This window comes from Oreochromis niloticus, linkage group LG6 (assembly GCF_001858045.2).
Source record: "Oreochromis niloticus isolate F11D_XX linkage group LG6, O_niloticus_UMD_NMBU, whole genome shotgun sequence".
Taxonomy (NCBI): domain Eukaryota; kingdom Metazoa; phylum Chordata; class Actinopteri; order Cichliformes; family Cichlidae; genus Oreochromis; species Oreochromis niloticus.
The window spans coordinates 9,054,182-9,079,651 of record NC_031971.2 but is presented as its reverse complement, the minus strand read 5'-3'; the positions used below and the strand labels follow the sequence as shown (position 1 = coordinate 9,079,651).

Sequence of the window (25,470 nt, the reverse complement as noted above, 5' to 3'; positions counted from 1 at the left end):
TGTTTCACATGAAATGGAAGACAAACTGATGCAGTAAATATTCTTTTATTGCATGAGAAAACTGCAGTATAATTTACGTAAGATGTTGAAGATATCGGAGCGCCAAACAGACTGATGTTTGGGTAAGAGGCTCAAACAGGACAGATATGATACAGAAACATGACATCCTTATAAAATACTGACACACTTTATGAATATGCAACTTTTCACAGCTCTTTGAACGTTGTATTTAAAATAAACTTCGTACTTTTCCCACAGAAACCAGCACAATCCCACTTTGATGAAAACAACAGTTTAACTAAATATATTCTGGATAAATCAAAGAATTATCAAACTTGTCTGTGGTTCCGTTTATTTTCCTTCTTTCTCTGTCAGATCCTGTCCTGCAGCATAAACATCAGTGAGTGGTTTCCTGTATGCAGCTGTTATAGTTTGGGTTGGAGATACTTCTGCAAATATGGGAAGCTAATTTTTAGAAACTGTTTTAAATGTTTTCACCAGTTCCTCAACTACAGAGAACAGCTGTCAGCTGCTGGCACCCTCTTTCTCCCCCTCTTCCTCACACACTGCTGAATCAGTCCTGGTGTATCACCAGGGGTGGAGAGCCTCTGTCCCATCACCTCTCACCTTCTCAGTCTCTCCTGAGTATGCACATTTGCAAAAGGAAATCAACCATGGCTGTTTATGGACGCATTATTGAAAGATACGAGGTTTCTCGGTGCTGAATCACGGGGAGCGTTTTAGTTAATTGAAGTTTTATTGTGATTTTAGTTTAAGACATTAAACTGGCCACGTTTTGAATAACATTTATAAAAAGAGAGCTACGCTGGACATAAGTAACTGGGTTAATGTGACGCCCTGCATATTTTAAGGATTACGATAAACTTCATGATCAAAATGCATTTTTTTAAATAGGTTGTGTTGTTAAATGAGTTGTGTGTCACTGTGCACAGCGAAAAACTCACCTGATGTAGTGGTAAGGTGATGTTCACCAATAGATGGCAACAAGGACAAATGAGTGACTGGCACAGGTATTTTCTATACAAACAAAATTTCGCACTGAAAAGCCTGAGTGGGAATTTTTGTTTACATAGAAAGTTAAAAAAAAAATTGAGGTCTTTCCAGTGTTTTCAAAACTGTGTTGCAGTGAGTTTTTCGGATACACATCAAACACAAACACGGAACAACAAAATGTGTAAAATTACATACACTTCTCGCTCATTTTTTGAGAATTTCACCACTTTTAGTTTTCATGGAAAATAGCTTGTGTTATTCATGACATGACATAATTTAAAATAACTTTCTAAAGTCAGTAAATAGCTGCCACTTAAGTATAAATGTAAATCATACAAATCATTTTGTATTATCCGGAAAAAAAAAGCAAAAACAGTTGTGCTGTTTTTTCATAATAACTGGGTAGGGGCGCAGTAAAAGTCACCAAGGCTCTGCACAGCTCCAAACCTTCTCTGCCAATGACATAAGTTTAAAAAATGTGCGCTGGGAGCTTCATGGTATGGATTTCTATAGCCAAGCAACTCAATAAGTATGTGGACAAAAACTTTCCTGCATGTAGGGAATCTTACCTCAGTTTACTTGTGTCAGTTAGGTCAGCTAGTGTGATGGCAGAGAGGGCAGCCTTTACATTATAGAAAGAGTCACATTATTTTTTTGCCTATGAGTTTCTAATCAAGCATAAATATTGACAGAAAATATATTAAAGGAAATACGTTCATGAAAATCACAGTCAAAGTTGCTGAAAACTGAGCTGAAGAGAAGAATTTACGCAGTTTCCGTAGTGTAGTGGTTATCACGTTCGCCTAACACGCGAAAGGTCCCCGGTTCGAAACCGGGCGGAAACATTATTTCTTTACTTCAAGCTGTCAGCGCGAGCAGTCGCAGCGGCCCGGCGCTCTCCACGACTTTGCAGCTTTCTTTTCTATGTTTTTGTGTAAATACCAGGGGCGATTTTAGCCCATTTTTGGGGGTGCTTCAGCACCCCCAAAATGAATCAAAGCACCCCCAAATATTTCTTACTGTTTTTTGACAATAATTGCTGTTTTTTTATACTAAACATATAAAAAGCATACAGTACTTGTTTGAGACGTAACATTTTAACAACAAAAGTATAGATAACCCCCCCCCCCAATGGTTTGTTCCAGCTCTCCGGCTCTCTAGTGCCGTTGCTGCCAGAGCGATGGTGGCTGAGACGCAGCGGAGCGGAGGTGGAGTGCCCGGCTTAAAACAGGACATATTAGCTGGATTTAACCTTCAGTTACTCTTTATATAGTTAGGTAGGAGTCAGACCATGTTTCTTTTAGCTGAAAAACATTACACCAGGTAACCTGCTGTGTTGAAAACGTGTTTTCCGACGATGTTTGCTACCTTACAATCCGTCCTGCTCTGTAGTAAAATCAGCGACACTTGACCGTCCTGTTGCTCCCATTGAAATGTATACAGCCTATTTAAAATGTAAAACTTAAAATTGTCCGTAACCTACTGTTGTTGCCACTGTCCTGTTTGAAATTGATACTAACTAGCTAACTGACCGAATGCCCATTAACCTTATAACTCCCGGTGTGTGTGTGTGTGTGTGTGTGTGTGTGTACAGAGAGACAGACAGGTTCATAATGGATATGAGGAAGTTATTTCCAAAACAAAAAAAGGAGCCACATTCAGGTAAAAGTGTAAAATCAAATGGTCCGTCTCTCAAGGATAATGTTGGATCAGTGTTTCAATATTTTATATCTTTTATTAGATGTTCATGTGGTTTGGTTATTTGCCTTTTGGTTGAAAGTAGACTGAGAGAGGACTTTTTGTTAGTGATCTTAATAGTATTTTTTCATATTAATGTAATTTTTTCATCTAATTGAATCTATTTGTGTATGATTGTCAGTCCAAAGAGGGAGAGAGGAAAGAGGGAACGTGAGGAGAAAGTACAAGGTCAGGAAGAACCAGGTAAGAAAAAAGACAGGGAACAGTGACGGGCAAAACAGAAACTATTAAACTGACAAAGAGAAAAAACCTGATTTTACTCACACAATCAGGAAGTTGTGCTCTCCCTATATTAAAGCTGCTATACAGAATCTGCAAAACAAACTGGGTTGAAACATTTTTGACCCTCTTTAACAACATTCCAACATAACATTATCATTGATTGGGGAGATTAAAATCAATGATATATTTTTATGTGGTTCAGCCACAACTCTACTAAAACCTCAGCCAGTAATAGGTAGGCCAACTTTTGGACCGTCCAGTTGTCTGTATGACTGCCACAGTACGTGCGCCACGTTTCAGAAAGTGCCAAACAGCCCTGCTGGAGTGAGGAGCTGTAAAGAGAAGCAGAGTGCTCTGTTTATATTCTAAAAATGTTTTAAGCTGGTTTCAAAGATTCTGTACAGCAGCTTTAAATGTTTTCCAAAAGCACACATACACTTATCAGTGTTTCTCAAACTTTTTACAGTGTGTACCACCTGAGAAAAATGTCAAGCTCTCCCAAGTACCACTATGAAAGCATGAAACTCATAAATCTTACAACACAATATTAGTATTATTAAATTAGTTAAATTAGTATCTGCAGTAAAGATTTTTTCATACATTGTATACATTCTACCACAGGCAAAGTTGCCTCCATTTTTATAGTTTTTTATTAATATTTTGTAATAATTTATTCTGTTTTGGGAGTGTTTTTTATGTATCTGTATTATACTGTTGAATTTTTACTCACTATTGGCGTCATTCATTCCCCCCCCCTCAAGTAATTAAGGTTAGGATATGTTTTTTTTCTTTATTACAATCCATTCTTCGTTTGCAGCATTTAAATAACCTTTATCAGATTTGATGGTTTTGTTACAGCCTTTTCAAAAAAGTGTTTTGGTTTTCTTTCACGAATGTGGGTATTCAATTGTGTTAAAATGTACAAAACAATGATGTCATGTTTTGTGACGAGGACCCAGGCACAGAGAGACTTGATGAATTTAAGAATCTTATGATTTAGTAAAGAAATTTGCAGATTTGCACAGAGATGGTAAAATTTTGATGACTGATAACGGAGACGAAGACAACATACGATGAGGACAGGGAGGAACAGGGGTTTAAATGCACCAAGGAGACAGTCATAGAGAACTCGGGACAACTGGAGACATTTAAGGATGCAGGGACTGAAAGAGACAGGGAAGAAGTCTCAGCGTGACGTGTAAAGTTTATCTTGCCTGGCTGGGCAGCTCTCTGGCTGCTCAGCACCCCCAAAGCTCTGATCCTAGAATCGCCCCTGGTAAATACTTACGCTATTGTGTACTTCACACACATGGAGAGTTGCCAAACTGCCTTTCATTGTTTTTGTAACAATGACAATAAAGAGCTATTCTATTCTATGTTTATGTGATGTTACATTTTCCTGAGAACTGACTGGCTGTGATGACTCCTCCAAGTGCTACATGCTATTTTGTCCTGCTAGTTGAGCCTGCTGTCTGTTCCCTCTTCCTGTTTCACTGGCATATATCCATCACCAGAGGGCTCCACCGACCTGCCTATTGACGTCAGAGCAAACCCCTGTGTCATGTGACCTGGCTGGCGCTGCACAGCTGGACTCAGACGTGGCCCAGGCAAGTTCAGAGGCAGTTGTGGGAAAGAGAGCAGGGAGCGTGGTAAAGCACTGGAAGGATGAGGTGGAAACAGGAAGCGTGTAGATTCAGTGGACTTATCAGCATCCTCCATGCCCTCATCCTGACTCAGCTGCTCCTCAGAGAGGGATAATAGACCCCTTCTGTCAAAATATTCATGAGCTTTTTGAGTGTTAGTTTCTATGAATTATTCATGAGCTCAGTAAGTAATTAAATTATGATAATTAAATTATGATAATTAAATTATGATATTAATAAAAATTATGATTTTCATAAAAATATGATATTCATAAAAATTATGATTTTCATAAAAATATGATATTCATAAAAATTATGATTTTCATAAAAATATGATATTCATCCAAAATATGCTAGTTCATTGCTTTTCTTCCCCCAAAAATAAGAACTAATTGCTTATTTTAGAAAAGTTTTTATATCAAATAGCATTCTTTTATTTTTTTTTTAATCCATTAAAAACTTTTTCCTTTTTTCCCTAAAGAAACGCCATCTGGTGGTGGGTCAGCGCATGACAGCGCATGAGTGCACAGGGCGCGCACGAGCGCGCCTGTGTGTCTAGGCGCGCTCGTGCGCGCGCCTGACTCGGGACCGTGCTTCTGTGGGGGGCTCCGTGTTTATGGGTGAAAATGTGTTAAACCAGTATAAATGTGTTTAGTTAAACTTGTGCTTTTGTAACGTTCAGAATGGCCAGACATACAGGGTGCATGCCTTGTGGGAAAAGTTTATTTCAATTTATATGCATTTGTTTAATCCGAACAAAGAAATTTAAAATCAAAGTCCGAGTCGCAAAAAACTCTCGCGACCATAAATGCACCGCGGCTCCCAGCGGCTTACAGCAAAAAACAAACAACAAAAAAAAACCTCCTGAAAAACAAAAGCCTTAGTCTTTTTTTCTCAAAAAACAGCCCTATCACTAGCTCCGTGTCTAAGTTCTTACTCGCGATCCTTAGGAAAATAAGCAGGGAGAAACTCCTCAAAAACCTCCGCGGTTTCTCTCCAAAAAATACGCAAAACAAAAAACCCCTAGAAATAACCTGTAGGGAACCCCCGTATACCCAAGCCTTATATTCGATAACAGGGCAAATCCTGAAACCAAATCCTTAGTCTTTTATTCTCAAATCCCGCTCAGAGTCTAAGTTCTCCCTTCGCTCCGAGCCGCACCGGCCCGCAACCAGAGCAGTCTCTTTTTCCTTCTTGTTCGTTCCCCGGCTCATCCCCGAATGCTGCCTACCTCGGTTGAAATTTGCGCCGGAGATCCACTCCGCCTCCCACGTGCCGCCACTCAGACCGAATACCCATTAATACCCCCTTCGCCAGACCGCTTAAAACAATTAGCGGTACTCAGACCGAATACCCATTAATACCCCCTTCGCCAGACCGCTTAAAACAATTAGCGGTACTCAGACCGAATACCCATTAATACCCCCTTCGCCAGACCGCTTAAAACAATTAGCGGTACTCAGACCGAATACCCATTAATACCCCCTTCGCCAGACCGCTTAAAACAATTAGCGGTACTCAGACCGAATACCCATTAATACCCCCTTCGCCAGACCGTTTAAAACAATTAGCGGTACTTTTACCTGTGTGCATATCAATCATACCTGGTAAACCTTACTGCCCCGCTGACAATTACATAACAAACGGGTGGATCCGTTCACACCCCGCTCACCCAATCGGATACAGGGCCGATTTATCTTCTCAGCGATAGGTCTATTCTCTCACCTGCATCAGGATAAATAATCTCACATTTCAAGTTGAATTTAACAGTTTTTCCCTCTCAGAAAAAACAAGTTTTCTCCTTTTTTCACAAAACAACATGGCCACCAGACCTACCAACCTCACTGTGGTCTCTCAGACCCCCGTAACCAGCTACAGAGCCTCTGCCAAGCCAGTGCAGCTCAAACGGCTGCATCTCTGTAGGGTCCAGCCTGCATCTGCTATCCCTTTGGAGGAGAGATTCCCTCTCAACACCGGGGGATTTTGGGGCTATGCTTTCAGCCTCCCGGAGAGCCAAATCTATTTCTACCAGCTAAAAGCAGGTGAAAGTTTTGGCCCACTGACACCACGGATTGCTTTTAGCTCGTCTGACTGGGCTGTTTTGACCCTCATCGCGACCCCTGAAATCCAGAAGAGCCTGCAGGATACGAGCTCCCAGCAACCGCAAACAAGGGACCAAGAAACGCAGACGCCTCGTGTTTTCAAAGGGGCCCATGAGTTTCCACCATTCACCCAACAACACCGGCCTTTAAACGCGGTGAGAAAAACCGTGACATATGCGCAGTGGGAGACTAAGAGCACGCCGTTTTGCAGGTGGGTCTGTAAGGCCAGTCGTCAGACAGCAGAAAATGCCGGCAAGGATGAGTTCGTGCTGGAGCTTACGAACACCCACTCAGGCGTTTTCAACACATTGCTTCGGATTCCCATTCAAGACTGGCTAAAGATGGTGGGGGAAAAGAACGGTAGAATTTTAGAGCTTTTTAAGCTAAGTACACGCACCTCTGAGTTGGTGCTGGTTGGAAATAACCCCCCGCAGTCAAAATAACCCTGCCCCCTCATCCGGTCCCCTTACCCCGCCTCCTCCTCCCCAGTGCTTTTTAAAAGCCGCAACGACCGTCTCCTCCACATCGTCTGTAAAAACAGCCATGAGTCACCACAGCTCTGGAACTCACTCTGCTCTAACCCCAGCATCCTTTCGGCCAGCAGCTGCTTCTACTCCAGCCGGGAACCCCGTGATGGATCTTGCTACTCCACCGCAGAGTCCCCACCGGGGGTCATCATCTCCGGCCGTTATGCGTGCAGATTCGCCGCTCCTGCCTCCATCACCTCAAGGTTGGAACTCGCCCCGCCACCCTGCTCTCGGCTGGCAATCACCCGAACAGACCCCGGTAAACAACCCAGTCTCCGGTGTCTCGCTCTGGGCTTTGAGGGACCCTGTGTGCCGGGCTCTTTTCAGAGAGCCTGAAGACAATGACCCCCACCCTGGGGTGAGCAGTGGACAATCTTCATCCCTGGACATTGACGAGGCCGCTACTCTACTCCCCACAGCCGTTTTTGAACTTATAAAACTAACTCTCAAGTACCTTGTCATGTCGCTACTCCAGAAACACCGACAAGACGTGTGTCAAGGATGCGCAGTCTCCCACCCCTCACAGAGACGCCATTCTTGTCTTTTCCCGTTGGAAAAATATTACTTTTTCAAGTACTATGATGAACTCTGCAAAAGAGTATGGAACGGACATTTCACCAAGACATTATTACAAATTTTACGGTTAGAAGGCTTTTCACCACCACCCGAGCAAGTCAGAGGTGTGGCCCAGGCGTATCTCTTTGAACTCAGAGACGCCCGCGATATAGAGGGCACTCTGCAAGAAATCGATGCCAGTGTCACTGAAGTTACTCGTACAATAATTGATCAAGTGTTAGATGACAATTACTCACTGTGGCTGTCCTAGTATTTGTTTTTCTTTTCTTTCCTATTATTTTTCTACCTGTTAAGTTTTTGTTTGTTTGCTTTTACTCGTTTCAGATGTAATGTTTTTTTTTGTTTGTTTTTTCATTACATCAAATAAATTGTTTTTGGAAAAACGTTGTATCAAATAAAACTTTCTTGGAAAATCATTGCAAGAATCAAACTCATTATTTGTTTTTACTCGTTCAAATGTATTGGTTTTCATTACATCAAATAAATTGTTTTTGGAAAAACGTTGTATCAAATAAAACTTTCTTGGAAAATCATTGCAAGAATCAAACTCGTTATTTTTGTTTTTACTACAATCAAAGTGCAATGTTTTAATGACAACAAATAAAATATTTTCATAAAGTTGTTACATGAGATAAGTAACTGCTCGATCATGAAATAAAACCATAGTTAAACATAACTTCAAAGAACACACATGGCAGAGCAGATTCTATTGAAACGGGCATATTACGACCCATCTCACCCCGGTAGTTTCTGTGGAGTGCAAAAATTGATTAAAAGCGTGCAGGATGAAACTGGTACAAAGATTAACGCGCAAACAGCCCAAAACTTCCTCGCCGGGCAGGATGCGTACACCTTACATCGAGCCGCACGCCTGCGCTTTCCGAGAAACCGTGTGTTTGTCCCCAGACCTCTAAATCAATTTCAAGCAGACCTTTGTGATATGAGAGCACTAGCTGAGCATAACGATGGCTATCAATATTTACTTACAGTTATAGATGTTTTCTCTAAAAAAGCCTATGCAAGAGTGTTGAAAAACAAAACAGGAGTTCAGGTCACTAAGGCTTTTGAGGCTGTCTTAAAAGACAGCCAAATTCCTCAAAAGCTACAGACAGATAGTGGTAAGGAATTTTTTAATTCCAGTTTTCAATCTTTAATGAAAAAGCATGGTATAAATCATTTTGCTACAGGGAGCGATCTAAAAGCCTCAGTCTGTGAAAGGTTTAATAGAACTCTTAAAAGTAAAATGTATAGATATTTCACTGCTCAAAATACCCGTAGATATATCGATGTGTTACAAGATTTATTACAAAGCTATAACACTAGTTATCATCGTTCCATAAAAATGGCCCCGAATCAAGTAAAATCAGACAATGTAGCATTAGTATTTCAAAACCTATATGGCACTTCGTCTCGTTGTAGAAAAAAGCCCATGAAATTTAAAAAGGGAGATCTTGTCAGGCTCTCTAAAGTTAGAGGTGTCTTTGATAAACGTTATGAGCAAACATTCACAAGCGAGGTATTTACTATTGATCAATGCATACCTAGAGACCCTCCTGTTTATAAAATCAAAGATTACGATGGGGAAGAAATTATAGGTAGTTTTTATGAGCATGAGTTGCAGAAAATCGCTCTTTGCAAGGATAAGCTTTATCACATAGACAAAATTCTCTCAAAACGTAAACAGAGGGGACAGCTTTATTTCCTGGTGAAATGGAGGAATTGGCCTGAAAAGTTTAATAGTTGGATTAAAGCCAGTGAGCTTAAAAACCTGACATAACGAACTCTGTACATCACTCTCACCCCGCTAGCCTTTGTAACGGTTCAGCATGACTCTCAGGGCGCAGGGTTTCTACGTCACACTACCATCAAACGCTAGTCTGAATGTTTTTAAAAATAACACAAGTAGCTCCTTTCGTGTGGATTTGGCTCACCATCTCAATCTCAATGGGGCCTGGGAGGTGGCTCTCACTGAAATTTCATATCCCTATACATGGCTTAATATCCCGAATGATAAGGCTTATTTTGAATTCAGGAAAAAGAGTGACGATGAGCAGCGACCTGATGACGTGGTTAAGACAAAAATACGCGCGGGGTTTTACGAGGATGCAAACACACTGAGAGCAGAAATCGAAGCATGCCTTAGACGTATCGACTCGGATATACAGGGTGGGCCATTTATATGGATACACCGTAATAAAATGGGAATGGTTGGTGATATTAAAGTCCTGTTTGTGGCACATTAGTATATGTGAGGGGGCAAACTCCTCAAGATGGGTGGTGACCATGGTGGCCATTTAGAAGTCGGCCATCTTGGATACAACTTTTGTTTTTTCAATAGGAAGAGGGCCATGTGACACATCAAACTTATTGGTAATGTCACAAGAAAAACAATGGTGTGCTCGGTTTCAATGTAACTTTATTCTTTCATGAGTTATTTACAAGTTTCTCTTTGTTCACAGCCATTGACATGTCGAAGAGGTTAACACGTGAGGAGCGGATCGAAATTGTGTTGATATCTGGTGAATGCAGTAAACGGGTCATTGCACCAGATTTCAATGCAAGACACCCTACGAGACCACCCATCTCCCATGCTACAGTTAGCAAACTGCTGCTAAGTTTGGTGAAACTGGTTCAGTGTTGGATTTGCCAAAATGTGGACGCAAGAAAACTGTCACTAATGAAGAAACATCAGTGGCTGTCCTAGCTTCATTCAGCAAGAGCCCACAGCGTAGCACTTGCCGCATGTCACTGGAGAGTGGCATTAGTCGAACATCCCTTTGGCGGATATTAGCTACTCACAAATGACACCCTTACAAACTCCAGCTACTGCAGCATCTCAACGAGGATGACCCAGAATTTGCAGAATGGGCAAAACAAAAATTGGAACAGGACCCTCAGTTCACGCAGAAGATTTTGTTCAGTGATGAGGCAAACATTTATATGATTGGTGAAGTTAACAAACAAAACCACCGCTATTGGTCTGACACTAACCCACATTGGATGGATCCCTCCAAGACTGTTGGAACAACAAAAGTGATGGTTTGGTGTGGTGTATGGGGTACAATGATAGTGGGTCCATTCTTCATCAATGGAAACCTCAAGGCCACTGGATATTTGAAATTGCTACATGATGATGTGTTTCCCTCTTTATGCACTGAAGCTGGCACGTTCCCTGAGTTTTTCCAGCAAGATGGTGCACCACCACATTATGTGTGCCAGGTCCGAGCATTCCTAGATGAACAGTTTCCTGGAAAGTGGATAGGTCGTCATGGGCCAGTTGAATGGCCCCCAAGGTCTCCTGATCTGACCCCCTTAGACTTTTATCTTTGGGGTCATCTGAAGGCAATTGTCTATGGTGTGAAGATAGGAGATGTGCAGCACCTGAAACTACGGATACTGGATGCCTGTGCTGGCATTTCTCCTGCGGTGTTGCTATCATTGTGTGAAGAGTGGGAGAAGAGGGTTGCATTGACAATCCAACACAATGGGCAGCACATTGAACACATTTTATAAGTGGTCAGAAACTTGTAAATAACTCATGAAAGAATAAAGTTACGTTGAAACCAAGCACACCATTGTTTTTCTTGTGACATTACCAATAAGTTTGATGTGTCACATGGCCCTCTTCCTATTGAAAAAACAAAAGTTGTATCCAAGATGGCCGACTTCTAAATGGCCACCATGGTCACCACCCATCTTGAGGAGTTTGCCCCCTCACATATACTAATGTGCCACAAACAGGACTTTAATATCACCAACCATTCCCATTTTATTACGGCGTATCCATATAAATGGCCCACCCTGTATATCTAAAATACCACCCCATTGTTAAAAAGTTTGAATTCACCGCTGGGGGTATATATCAACTCAGGTTTTTTCCTCCTCTGGCATATATGCTTGGTGTACCGGCAGGTGTCTGGCAACGGTTTGAGCGCAAATTTGCCCCGTATCCTGCAGATATAAAAGCGGGATGTTATCATCTATTCTGTTATTCAGATATAGCAGCCTTACAGCTGGTTGGTGATAGCTATTCGCCCCTGCTGCGTACTGTCAGAATAGAGGGTAATTACGGAGATATCGTTAACCTTTGCTTTAACAAACCAGACTACATTCCTGTTGCTCGGAAACACATAGAAAATATCCATATTGAAATCAAAACTGATCAGAACGAGCCTGTAAACTTTACCTACGGTAAAACGATAGTAAAGCTACATTTCCGCCCTGTCAAGGATCTCATCTAATAACAAAAATATGGATAATAATAGATTTATAAAGTATTACGAATCGCAGGCTGGTAACGGGCTGCCAGGCTTTTCAGGGGCGCCCGTAATTTACGGACGAGGAATAGCATCTATTTTCTCAAAATTGTTTAGATTTGTAACCCCATTCTTAAAGCGTGGGGTCAGCCTCGTTAAACCTCATTTGAAAACAGCTGTCAAAGGGATTGCTACAGATGTTGTGACCTCCTCGCTGTCTAACTTGAGTCGCTCAAACACACGAGAAGAGCAAGAGGGCGCTGGGTTAAGTTTAATTGCGCGCAGACCCCTAAAACGGCCTCCGGGTCGCAGGCTGACCGAGTTTAAAAAGCGGAGGAAAACTGTCAAAAAGAAACAGAGCGCTAAAACCACCAAACGGGCAACACGTAGGGCGAAGCAGGATATTTTCTAAAAAACTAAGAAACAAGCAACAATGTCTTTACTCCACGAGCGATCAAGCGAATGCACCTTGAGTGAACTGGATCTGTTCACAGCCCCCCTGACCCAATTTTCAATCGAGGACAAATGTTATTCAGAAATATTACCAGTAACAGCGCTGACTGATCGGGGACCTGTGGAATTTTACGTGCCTGGAAACGGGCTGCATTACCTGGATTTAAATGACACATTGCTGAGTTTAAGATTGAAGATAACAAACGCGGATGGGTCTGATATTGATCCAGATGCTAATGTTGCAATTATAAATTACCCTTTAAATACCATTTTCTCGCAATGTGACGTCACATTGGGCGACAGACTGATTTCACAAGCCAGCTCAACCCACCCCTACAGGGCTATAATAGAAACATATTTAAATTACTCAGAAGAAAGTTTGAAGACCCAGTTTAGCGCTGGGATGTTTTACAAAGATACAGTGGGCTCACACGACTCGTATATTGTAATCAACGGGCCTAACAGGGGATTAGTTCGGCGGGCAGCTTACAGTCAGCGGTCGCGAGAGTTCCACGTCATGGGCCCGTTACATTCTGATATTTTTTTCTGCGAACGATTATTGCTCAATAATGTGGATCTGAGGGTTAAGCTCATGAGAGCCAACGATGCTTTCAGCCTTATGGCGCCTCAGAATGCTAATTACCACCTGAATATTCTAGGAGCTTCATTGTATGTGCGGAAAGTTACTGTGTCCCCAGCTGTACGTTTAGGCCACGCTTCCGCTCTCATGCAAGCCAATGCACTTTATCCCATCTCCCGGATTAACGTAAAAACATTTTCAATACCTGAGAATTCACGGATATCACATCATGAGAATCTGTTTCTGGGTTCACTCCCCCGTTATTTAGTCATCGGAATGGTCGATCATCAAGCATTTACAGGCCGTTATGATTTATGTCCTTTCAACTTTCAACATAACGATCTGGAGTTCCTGGCTTTATGTCATGAGAGTAAGCAGATTCCAGCCAAAGCGTTTCAACCCAATTTTGCTGAGAATCACTCCGTAAGAGAGTTTTACAGCCTGTACACCGCTACTGGAAGAAACCTAAAGGATCTCTCCTTATGCATTGACAGACAGGAGTTTGAACAAGGATATACACTGTTTGTTTTCAATTTGAATCCATCAGATGACAGTCAGGCCTTATCACCTGTGATAAATGGAAATTTGAGACTAGAAATGCGCTTCAGAGTACCACTGCCTCATACAACTACACTGATCGTTTATGCATGTTATGATTCCATTCTCGAGATCAACTCCAAAAGACAAGTTTTGGTCGATTATTACTGAGAGGCTCAAGACATTTTGTATTGAATTATGAACAACCACCAATTGGAGAGTATAATGAGATTGCTAGTTGGGGACCGTTTCTTTGGAGTATATGCAGAAGATGAGTTATTATCATTACTCAAACGTTCATTTAAAAAACCTGCATATTTTATTATAAATACAGATCCACGGGATAAACCTGGAACTCATTGGCTTGCAATATCATTAGAGGAAAACGGAGGGGCCAACTTTTTTGACTCATTTGGTTTTCCCCCAGATTATGCTTTTTATCCTAAAAGCATTATAACGTTTCTGAAAAAGCATGCTAAACGAGTATCTTTCCATCAAAGACAGCTACAAGCAACACTATCCACGGTATGTGGACAGCACTGTATATTTTTCTTGGCTCAGAAATCGCGTGGAAAGAGTTATGATGATGTAGTTTCTTTATATAGCTCTAATCAAAACAAAAATGATAGCATGGTGTCATGTTTTGTAAAACGATTTATCAGATGTGTATTAATATGTAAAGCTGGCAATTTTAATCAAACTTCATGTTCTTTGAAAGCTTTTAACGATTGTCATTTGTGCTCGAAATAATTTCAATAAAACTGAGAATGTTTCTGTGAAAAAGTGGTGTATTGTGCTTATTGTTAAATAACAACATGAGAGAGAATTAACTTTTAAAAAACACAATCTTTTATTTATGGTTTGGATTACATCAGAAACTTAACCATGTGGGTGATAAGGCAATTCTCTTTCTTTTCTTCTTTTTCTTCACAATAACATCTTCATCAGAGGATCTGCGGTGTTCTCCTGTTTCTCTCGACTCTTTTATTGCTGCTATTTCCCTTCTAGCCGATAAGTTTGTAATGGTGGATAGGGGTATTTTTAGATCTGCTAAAGTTTGTGCAAGCAAACTCCAGCCTGTTGGTTTCACACCTGTCCGAGAGCTTGCTAAGAATTTCATCAGATCGAGCATATGACTTCCAGGTATTGGCTTCTGTCTATGCATGAATTCCCCGTCCTCAGTCCATCCTCCGGGGCCTTTTGATGCTAATATTCTATGCATTAGATATTCAGTGTTTCTCTTTGAACGAGGGTTTATGTGACTTAATACGTCCTGTAAAACTTTATTCACACTACCCATCTGCTCCCCCTCCTGGCTTGCCTCTTCTTGCTGGTAATCATGTGATCTCTCAATCTCCACTACTTCACGCTCCGCGGGGAGTCTTAGTGTTATTTCTCTGCTTTCATCTGATTTTTGTCTTTCAAGTACAAGGTACTTTTGTAAAAGCATGTTATACTTTTTTATCTTCTCATCGGAGGTTAGACCCTGAGTTTCCAATACACGTCTCATTTCACTATCGAGCTCATCTGCAGCCTTGTCTCTGATGGTTGGTCGATAAGCATTTGCGTGTGTTTCCTGTAAGCGTTTGATCTGGTCAGGTGAGATCAAATACATTTTCTGCATTGTTATTTACGGATCGCGCCTATAGCTAAATCAGCTACCATGGGTAAAACTGTTGTGAGGAGCGGTAAAAGAAAACCTCCTTTTTGATTCAATAATTTTTTCTTCTGCCTAACTCCAGCCTTTCGGCATGCCATTTGTCTGATCTTCTCCTTATATCGTTTCAGCTTGTTATGCTGGCATTGTGTGATTGGAATATTTCCTTTTAAGAGATTCATACAAATCTCACAAATAGCCTGAATTAAATCAGGTGGGCATTCTTGTAAAATAACCTTACGAATTTTAGGCGAGCTTCTGGTTAGTGTTTTCAGCAAAGCAAAGTTTCTTCTCAATCTTACAGACATTGTTTCTGTTATTTTTTCTTCGGTAAGAAAACACACAGCTGTTCTGAGGGTAGTATCCCTGTTCTCAGTCTTAGTTGCTCTGGACAGGTGGGGGTTAAATCTATCAATAAATATCCGTGTGGCTCTCTCGTGGCTTCTTCAAAACTCTCCAAAAAGAAATGCACACGTCCTGGGCATATTTGTCTAGCTAGTGTATTAACTTGTAATTTATCACGAGGGTTTTTAAATAACACCATATAAGTACTGTTCAGACTGATCGTCCTGCTGTGTTTGCCTTGTAAAAACACATTTTGTGTCAAAAACATTACGCTCATATCTTTATGATGCCTGTATTGCGTGAAAATCTTAACTACTTCTGGATGATTAGCTGCTTGAAAAATAACATCATCCAGCACAATGAGATGACTTTGGTGTGAGGGGAACAAGCTCTCATCTTCAAAAGATTCAGGCAGACCTTCAATGAATTTAATGCTTTTATTTTTCTCTTGAAGCTCAGAATACAGAGGCTGAAAGGATGTATAAACCCACACAATGTTATCAATAAGCTTGTTCAAAACATGTACAAAGTTTTCCAATACAGATTTCACAAAAAATGTTTTTCCCGAGCCACTTGGCCCGACAACCATACAGGAAAATGGCACATGAAGTCTGGGATCAAACTCGATTAAAGCAGGTTGAAACATTTTTAAAAACAACCAAAAAACAAAATCAAAAAGAAAAAAAAAAAGAAAAGAAAGAATAATCAATAACCAAAGGGTAAAGCTCCTGGCAGCAATCTACGCTTGTCATAAACAACCCGGAATTTTTTGGGGAATGATGAATTTTTTCAGTGCAAACCCAGCTTTATTACGAAGGATAGTGTGCTGTGGTGCCTCAAGTGTAGACCCCCCTTCACTGTTATCAATGTAATTGTCAACCAGGTTTTTCACAGATTCAAAGTTGACCCTTTCGCAGACATCGTGTGTTTGTGTGATCCCTTTTGCTTTCAAGACAACTTTACCGTTTTTGGTCATATAGCCATAGCTTTTGGGTCCAGCTGCAACAAACTCTGTAATGAAATCATCCTGCTCTAGTTCATTGGTGAGGTCGCCCAAATATCTACCTAATTCTAGTTCAGATTGATTTTGTTTGGTGAGATAAACAACACTGTCAGTATCGTAGTAAATTGCTCTCTCCTGCAACTGATCCAAATAACTGTAGAGTTTCATACGCCCATATGAAGTAGTGAAGGCCGCAATGAAGATGTTATCTGTGGAGTTTGGCAATGGGGTACATAGATTGCCATAACACCATTGAATAAGCGCTACATCGTCACTGACAAAAGAGAAATAGGTCACTTTGTATTTTGGAGAAAACATCAGATTAAAGAATTCCTCGGGGTCCCTCACCAGTTTGCTCTGTGTGAGATTATTTCTCTGACCAAATTTTCCCCAAAAAGAGTTTAAACACAGTTTGGCCATTTGTCTTTTAGCTGGGTTTAGTTTTATGTTTTCAGGGTCTAAAGTGATGCCTTGCTTAGCCTGGTAGTCTTTAATGTAAAGCTGTTTATCCTCCTCAGTTACAACATCTGATGGGTAGCCTGAAGCTTCTTGTTTTTTGCGCAGGAAATGATGTACATAGTCTGTGAATATTGTGTTACTCTGTTTCTCAAAGTGCCACACCTCGGTGATTCTACTTATTTGATACCCCTTTTCTAATGCAAGATTAAATTCTACAGTGGTCCAAACCCCTTTGAGGGCTCTCTCCTCGTTGCTATGGCTACACGCCCCCTGTTGGTTGTTCATTTCGGCACAGGTGCGGCAGAGGGTAAAGAGAAGCTTTCCTGACTTAGTTTTATAGGGTAAAACTGGAAAATAGAGTGCTCTGGGTGGGTATACAACCGCTTTGATAAACCCAAAGTAGTTTTTAGGGTGCTGAAAATTTCGAAAGATTATTTGAGGATGCCCTAAGGGGTAACTACAGGTGCTATTTACAAACGGATACAGCGAGGTAACATCCACATAACTGATTCTCTCCCCAGGGCCTGCACTGCAGCGCAGCTGTGCAGGGCTTGTACGCCTTCCAAAGAGGGCATGGCGGGGGTTCAAAGGTTCTGGCGGTTCGTAATGTTTGAGGAAGTTGATTACACTCACATCAGCACGTTTCAATTCGGTCCACTCATGCTCCCAGATTGTAACAAGACACACGTTATGTTCAGTTCTCAATTTAACCAGTTTTTCTTCAGTGCAGCTGTTTAGCTCTGCAAAAGTTAGGTCTAACAACGGATTAATGTCGGCCTGATTTGAAAAACACTTAACACACCCATGAAAGTAACAACCCAGAAATTCCCAGACATATGGTTTATCATTAATTAGGGCATATCCATCTAAATAATAAGCACCCAGCTTTTTTTCTCCTTGATTTAGCGCATGTCTGATAAAAACACCTTGCGTGTACGAGAGATATTCTAGCCATTGAATTGAGGCAGAGGAAAATGATTTGACCTGATTACGGTAATTTAAGGGACATGGTATTGCTAAAGAATTGGCTGGCATGAAGTTTGTTAAAAAAGTTTTCAGGCAGGCACTTGCAAGCGTGTTGCGGCTGAAAGGGTCTACTCCTGTTTCTTCAATAAACCCGTTTCTAAACAATTTGCATCCCTCAGCTAGAATCTCAACATCGTTTCGCAGTATGACAGGGCCTCTTTCATAAAATTGAAGGTACCGGAGCTGACTGAATCATACCATTTGTAAAAATCATCCCTGCCTTTTGTTGTCATTCTCTCTATGCTGTAAGCTGAGGGTGGAGGGTAGGGGCCTACATATTTTAGAGTTTCTCTGGAACTGAAAGAGTGAGGAAAGAAACCCTTTACGCTGTCTGAAAATCCCATTGCTTTTGGGATACCTGACAGGGGCATAGGGAGAAAACAGCTTGAATCCATGTATCTTTGATTATAATCGGGGTCTGTAAAGCTGATCACCTTGGACCCTTGCATAATTAGATGTGGTTTTATGCATTGTTTAGCCATTCGGGATAAAATAAGGTACCCGTCAAACCCTTTTGCATTATGTGCGATAAAAATACAGCCCTTAAAGAGTGGACGTCTAAAATGAGCGAGAAACTTTCTGCACAGTCCTCCCAACACAGTTCCAGGATTTACCGTCTAAAGTTCTCGTACAAACCAGAAAGGGAGTGTGCTCACCGGTTTCATTTACAAACGTTTCAAAATCGTAAAAAATCAACTTGTTGTTGTGTTTTGTTTCGCGTTCTAAACCTGCATGTAACACTGATGCGTTTGCTGATCAGTGGAGATTTCCTGGCGACAGATTGGGCATTTCCTGTTTTGACATTTGTGAGGTTTTTCGTTTACTGCTAAATAATAAAGTCTGGAACACTTGACACATTTTTTATAGAGCTGACAGTTGCTCGCGGATCTTTCACGCCTGTCAACAAGTTTTTATGGCTCTTGAAACAATAGGGAGACCGACAGGTGCGATTACAATCATGACACACAATAGGAGAGATGGAATATTGGTTACAGTCAGGTTGCATACAGACTGAACAACGAGCACGACAAAAATGTGATAACACATGGTTGTAGCCGATATAACAATGATTACAGAGATAGGATGTACCCATAAACCCTTTTAGATTTTTGATAGCATAGTAATGATTCTCAAATAAAAATAAACAAAGGGTTTTTTCTGTATTGGGTGTACTAGTTTCAAATTTACAAAGGCTGCGATCGTTTTCGTTGCGATAAAATACTATAATTTTACATCCGAGTAACCTTTCAAATGTAATAATCTGATTAAAGCCGACAGGCGTTTGATCATTTAGACCAGCTTTTTGCTGAATTTCTCTACCGAAAACCTCTGCTTGTTGATCGTTAAAATCAGGGTGCAGAAGGTGGGCAAGGCTTATAGCAAACATAACTTATTTGCGGGGTTATGAACAATATATAAAAAGCGCCTTTTCTTTCTGACAATTTCATTGTCAAGTATGTGTTTAAGCATCCTTTTTCCACTACCTGACGGGGGTCTAACGATCTGAGCTACAAGCTCGAGCGAGCCTTCACACATAACGGACCAATTTGACTGAACGGTTCTCAGGAACAGATTTTCAAATTCAGTTAAATCACAATTGTCCCTTAAAATGACTGAAACATTATTCTGCAGCTGAGGCCCTATCAACTCTAATTGTATAAGATCACCTGGACGTGCATGTGAGAAAATCCTGTCTGAAATTTCACGGGCCCCGGCCATTATACCTTCATAATATCGGGCGTAATCAGGTATATCGTTTGGAGGAGGGAAATTCAAAATTTCTCTAATTTGAACGTTATTAAATTTATTTCTGACAATTATATGCGGCTGTGATGAATTGTTGGAACACCCCTGCTCTGGATTACCCCCTTGTTGAAAGGGGTGATCGGACACATTATTCATGGGGTTAACAGAGACAATCTCAGACGATTGTTGTTGATTAGACTCATTGAAACCGTTTATCAACGGTAGGGGTGGACTGTGGTTAACAGACTCCCCGCGTGGTGTAGAACTGAGCAAATGCTGACTATCATTAAAAATATTTTGATTTAACCTATTTATTTGACTCAATAATTCTGGAGGTATTTGAACCTCGTGCTGTATTTGTGCTAAGGCTTCTAAAGCGCTATTAAGAGCCGCGAAAGGGTCAGAAGAGGCAAGGTTTTGCTGAGAATGAGCCTCAACATGCTCGAATCCTAAATTCTGAGTGTTATTTTGGGGGGCACTTTCACTACGGGCTAGTTGTGCAAGAGCCAAATCAATCAGTTCTAGAGGATCGTTATTATTATTGATCACCTCAGGGTGTTCATGATTCTGCGGAGGTGTATTCTGTGAATGATCTGCGTTTTCATTTAACCGGGATAACTCTATTTCTAATGCAAGAAAGGGGTCTGGAATATCTTGTTCCTGGTTGTCCATTGTTTTTTATTGTTTAACAAAGAATATATATATATATATTTTTTTTTTTTTTTTTTTTTTTTTTAAAAAAGAAATAGAAAATAAAAATAAAAACAATAAAATAAAATAAAACCTTATTACAAGATAAGCTGTACTAATTCACTGAACAGTGAGACAGCTCGAAGAGCTATGGAGGCGAGCTGGTTTCGCTGTCTGCGTGTTTGCCTTGTCCTGAGTGGCCTAATGGTCCTCCTACGCTTCCTTCTGAGATGCCCTAAGAAATTGAGGGGTAAGATAGAAATTAGTTAGTGATGTTTAATAGAAAAGGCGATAGTTTTTTATAAAATGAGAGAAAAAGAAAAAGCGAGAGTGACTGACCTAGATTGGATCTCCGAGGCAGGGGCTGTGAATGTCTTGGCCCCGATGCAGGAGGAGAAGCTCCGAAGCCGGGACTGTGAGCGTGCGCAGCGATCAGCTGTTCCCTTTCCCGGGCAGACAGATTCAGGTTTTTGCCCGAGGCACGCTGGGGAGCTGAAGCTCCGAAGCCGGGACTGTGAGCGTGTTCCCTCTCCCGGGCGGACAGAATCAGGTTTTTGCCCGAGGCACGCTGGGGAGCTGAAGCTCCGAAGCCGGGACTGTGAGCGTGCGCAGCGATCAGCTGTTCCCTCTCCCGGGCAGACAGATTCAGGTTTTTGCCCGAGGCACGCTGGGGAGCTGAAGCTCCGACGCCGGGCAAGCCCTTGCAGAAAGCAAAGCCTGTCTCTCGCGTGTAGAGAGACGGATGTTCTTGCCTGTAGCTCGCTCTAAAGCCGGTGGTGGTGAAGAACTGGGCGAAGAACTAGGTGAACTCGAAAAAACATAGTTATCCAAATCCGATATGTCTGAAAAAGTTTGATAAGTTAAAAAGAGGGTTAGTGTTTTTGTTTTTCTTGTACAATTAACTGTTAAGAGGGATAAGAAGAATGAAGCAGACCTACCGATTTGATCGAGATGATCCAAAAGAGAAGAATCAAGCAGGCTTATTTCAGAGTCTAAAAAGAAATAACAAGTATTTAAACAAACAGGAAATACAGTAAAATATAAGCCTTAATCAAACAGAATTATTTGAGAGTGTAAAAAGTAATAACTAGGAGTATTTAAACAGCAGGAAATAGAGTAAAATATAAGCATTATATGAACAGGGGTAAGAAAAAAGAGGTACCTGAAGAGGACATGATCGCTGCTAGTGTAGTCAAGCACTTTTTAACTCTAACTGAGTGATAAACTGGAGCTTATATATATATATTTTTTTTTTTTAATGTGTATTACAGGTGTTAGACTAGCTATTTTCTGGATGGCTTTGAAAAGCTTTGAGAGAAAATGGTAAAAAAAAAAAGGAAAGCAAGAGTAACACTTACCGATTGATATGCACACAGGTAAAAGTGCCGCAAATTGTCAAGTGGTCTGGAGACCGGGGTATTAATGGGTATTCGGCCTGAACGGAGATAGTTGTTGAAGTGGTCTGGAGACCGGGGTATTAATGGGTATTCGGTCTAAGTGGAGGTAGTTGTCCACGCGCCTGAAGTCAGATGGCTTGTGAGACACCGTTGCAAGTCTTAACCTGAGCGGGGGGATCGTGAAAATCCAAGCTGAGCGCGATTGGGTGAGCGGGGTGCGAATGGATCCGCCCCTTTGTTATGTGATTTGCGGTAGGGCACCTGGGAGGCGGAGTTGGTCTCGGGGCGCAAATTTCAAATGAGGTAAGCAGCATTCGGGGATGAGCCGGGGAACGAACAAGAAGGAAAAAGAGACTGCTCTGGTTGCGGGCCGGTGCGGCTCCGAGCGAAGGGAGAACTTAGACTCTGAGCGGGATTTGAGAAAAAAAAGACTAAGGATTTGGTTTCAGGATTTGCCCTGTTATCGAATATAAGGTTTTGGGTATACGGGGGTTCCCTACAGGTTATTTCTAGGGGTTTTTTGTTTTGCGTATTTTTTGGAGAGAAACCGCGGAGGTTTTTGAGGAGTTTCTCCCTGCTTATTTTCCTAAGGATCGCGAGTAAGAACTTAGACACGGAGCTAGTGATAGGGCTGTTTTTTGAGAAAAAAAGACTAAGGCTTTTGTTTTTCAGGAGGTTTTTTTTTGTTGTTTGTTTTTTGCTGTAAGCCGCTGGGAGCCGCGGTGCGTTTATGGTCGCGAGAGTTTTTTGCGACTCGGACTTTGATTTTAAATTTCTTTGTTCGGATTAAACAAATGCATATAAATTGAAATAAACTTTTCCCACAAGGCATGCACCCTGTATGTCTGGCCATTCTGAACGTTACAAAAGCACAAGTTTAACTAAACACATTTATACTGGTTTAACACATTTTCACCCATAAACACGGAGCCCCCCACAGAAGCACGGTCCCGAGTCAGGCGCGCGCACGAGCGCGCCTAGACACACAGGCGCGCTCGTGCGCGCCCTGTGCACTCATGCGCTGTCATGCGCTGACCCACCACCAGATGGCGTTTCTTTAGGGAAAAAAGGAAAAAGTTTTTAATGGATTAAAAAAAAAATAAAAGAATGCTATTTGATATAAAAACTTTTCTAAAATAAGCAATTAGTTCTTATTTTTGGGGGAAGAAAAGCAATGAACTAGCATATTTTTGATGAATATCATATTTTTATGAAAATCATAATTTTTATGAATATCATATTTTTATGAAAATCATAATTTTTATGAATATCATATTTTTATGAAAATCATAATTTTTATTAATATCATAATTTAATTATCAGAATTTAATTATCATAATTTAATTACTTACTGAGCTCATGAATAATTCATAGAAACTAACACTCAAAAAGCTCATGAATATTTTGACAGAAGGGGTCTATTATCCCTCTCTCTCCTCTCCCCCACTGCTAACACCTGAATCCAAGCTGGGAAGCTCCGGGCTGTCAGCCTGCTGTTTCTCCACTCGCTCATAATCAGAACAAACCGGAATAAACTTGCCAAACACACCTCCGCTGCTTCCAAACAGCCTCTGAAAATCTGATAGTCTGATAGTCTGAAATCACCTGCACTGGCTCACTGTTACTGCTGCCTTTGAGCAGCAACATTGACACCTCCTTTTCGTTCTCTCTCGCTTCAGTGCTGTCTTTACTTATTACAAACTGTTACGAAATCAGTTTTTACCCCGGTTCTTTATTCGTCGAGGGATCCAGAAAACGGCACCGGAACTCAGTAGTTATTTTTACAAAATCTTTATTCATCTTTATTCATCTTCATTTAAGCATGCACTTCTAGAAGGGAAGACGAGGCCGGTGTCCCTCTGAAACAATCTTCCCCTCTTTGTTAGTTACACCCAGCTTTATAGCAGCGACCCCATCATAAATCCCCCACAATGTGCTGCAAACTCTGTGTCTGTGTCTATGTGCACGAGCACGTGAGTGTCTATGTGTGCGCGTACCCGCGTGTCTATATGAGTGCTCGTGAGTGACTGTGTGTGCATACCTGGTATGTGCGTGCACGTGAGTGAGTGTGCATGTGGATGTGTGAGTATATCAGTTAAAACACTGTGGGTGTGTGTCTCTTCCTAGGGGCCATAAATACCATCTCCCCTCCAGACCACAGTTATCAAGTTAAATGTTGAGACCCCCACACAGGTATCCTCTGGGGAATTTCCACTCAGCATTAACTCCTCTTTGTCGTACTTTCACAGTTCAACTGGGGAGGGTCTCCTAATATCTACTCCTAAGTTCATGACACAGTGAGGCCTTTATTTATATCCAGGGCAGTGTCAGTGTCTCTACCATAATTCTACATTCTATCTTAACACATTTCTAAACTCTAAAGCAAACTAAACATTCCTACATGTCTAAACTCTAAAATAAGCTAAACATTTCTACATTACTTTACATATTTACCCTTAATTTAATTGTTATTATTATTATTATTATTATTATTATTATTAATGTCTGCATTGAAATCTTTTGCATAAGACTGACCCAGCCAGATTTCATTCCTTTACTGCAGCATCCTTCAGTTGCTGTTTGTTTGGAGGTCTTTCTTCTGTTTTGTCTTCACTTAACAAGAAACATGCGTTGTGTGACTATAAAAGTTTATTCTTTTATAATTACTCCCAGAGGTGTGGACTCGAGTCACATGACTTGGACTCGAGTCAGACTCGAGTCATTAATTTTATGACTTTAGACTTGACTTGAAAAAAGGTTGTAAGACTTGTGACTTGACTTGGACTTTTACACCAGTGACTTGGGACTTGAATTGGACTTGAACCTGTTTACTTGAAAAGACTTGATATTTTACCCAAATCTAAAATTTAACATACATATTATATAAAAAGTGCGGACCATTAATTCACTTTATTCATTCATTCATTCTTACCACACTCCGTATGTATGTGAGCGTGGGCTGTAGCACAGCCAATCAAATTAACCAGATTTGAAAAAAACAAGAACAAAAACGCTAGAGCCAAAAATGCTTCCAAGAGTAATTTCTTTCGGGTACATAAACTACGAAGTAGTCAACAAAAAACGAAATGCAATATGCAAAACATGCAAGAAGAGAATCACAGACGGAGATGGAACAACTTCCAACTTTGTCCGACATTTGAAGTTGCATAAAGAACGGTAGGTGGTGCTTTTTTTTCTTTTGCTACGATGAGACAGCTGACTTAGCTAACTTCATCTTATTAGCAAATGTTCTTCGGGCTACGTTGATGATACTGTTTGGCTTTAACAGGTATGATATGTTTGTCATGCTATTTTAAATCCGGTCCTGCAAGCGCATCCAAGAATAACATGCAACTTGTTAGCTCAGAATTGTCGGTGAATGGTGAGCAGGGTCCGTTTCAGAAAGTGGGTTCTGTAGCTGTACTCAGTCTCTCTCCGTCTCCTCCCCATCATTAACCCCGTAGATTTAACCCAGTTTA

The 25,470-nt window shown here is 41.0% G+C and overlaps 1 long non-coding RNA gene and 1 other non-coding gene across 2 annotated transcripts; one reads left to right on the top strand and one right to left on the bottom strand.

Annotated features, from left to right (window-relative positions):
* The first annotated feature begins 1,786 nt into the window (after positions 1–1,786).
* On the top strand, positions 1,787–1,859 carry trnav-aac (transfer RNA valine (anticodon AAC)). The gene has a single exon. It is a non-coding gene; the product is annotated as a tRNA-Val (tRNA).
* An 18,846-nt stretch (positions 1,860–20,705) lies between these two features.
* LOC106097338 (uncharacterized) lies at positions 20,706–21,839 on the bottom strand. Its single transcript, XR_003220337.1, has 3 exons — positions 21,533–21,839; positions 20,934–21,436; positions 20,706–20,829 (listed from the first exon to the last, which is right to left on the bottom strand). It is a non-coding gene; the product is annotated as an uncharacterized LOC106097338 (long non-coding RNA).
* Positions 21,840–25,470: the final 3,631 nt, after the last annotated feature.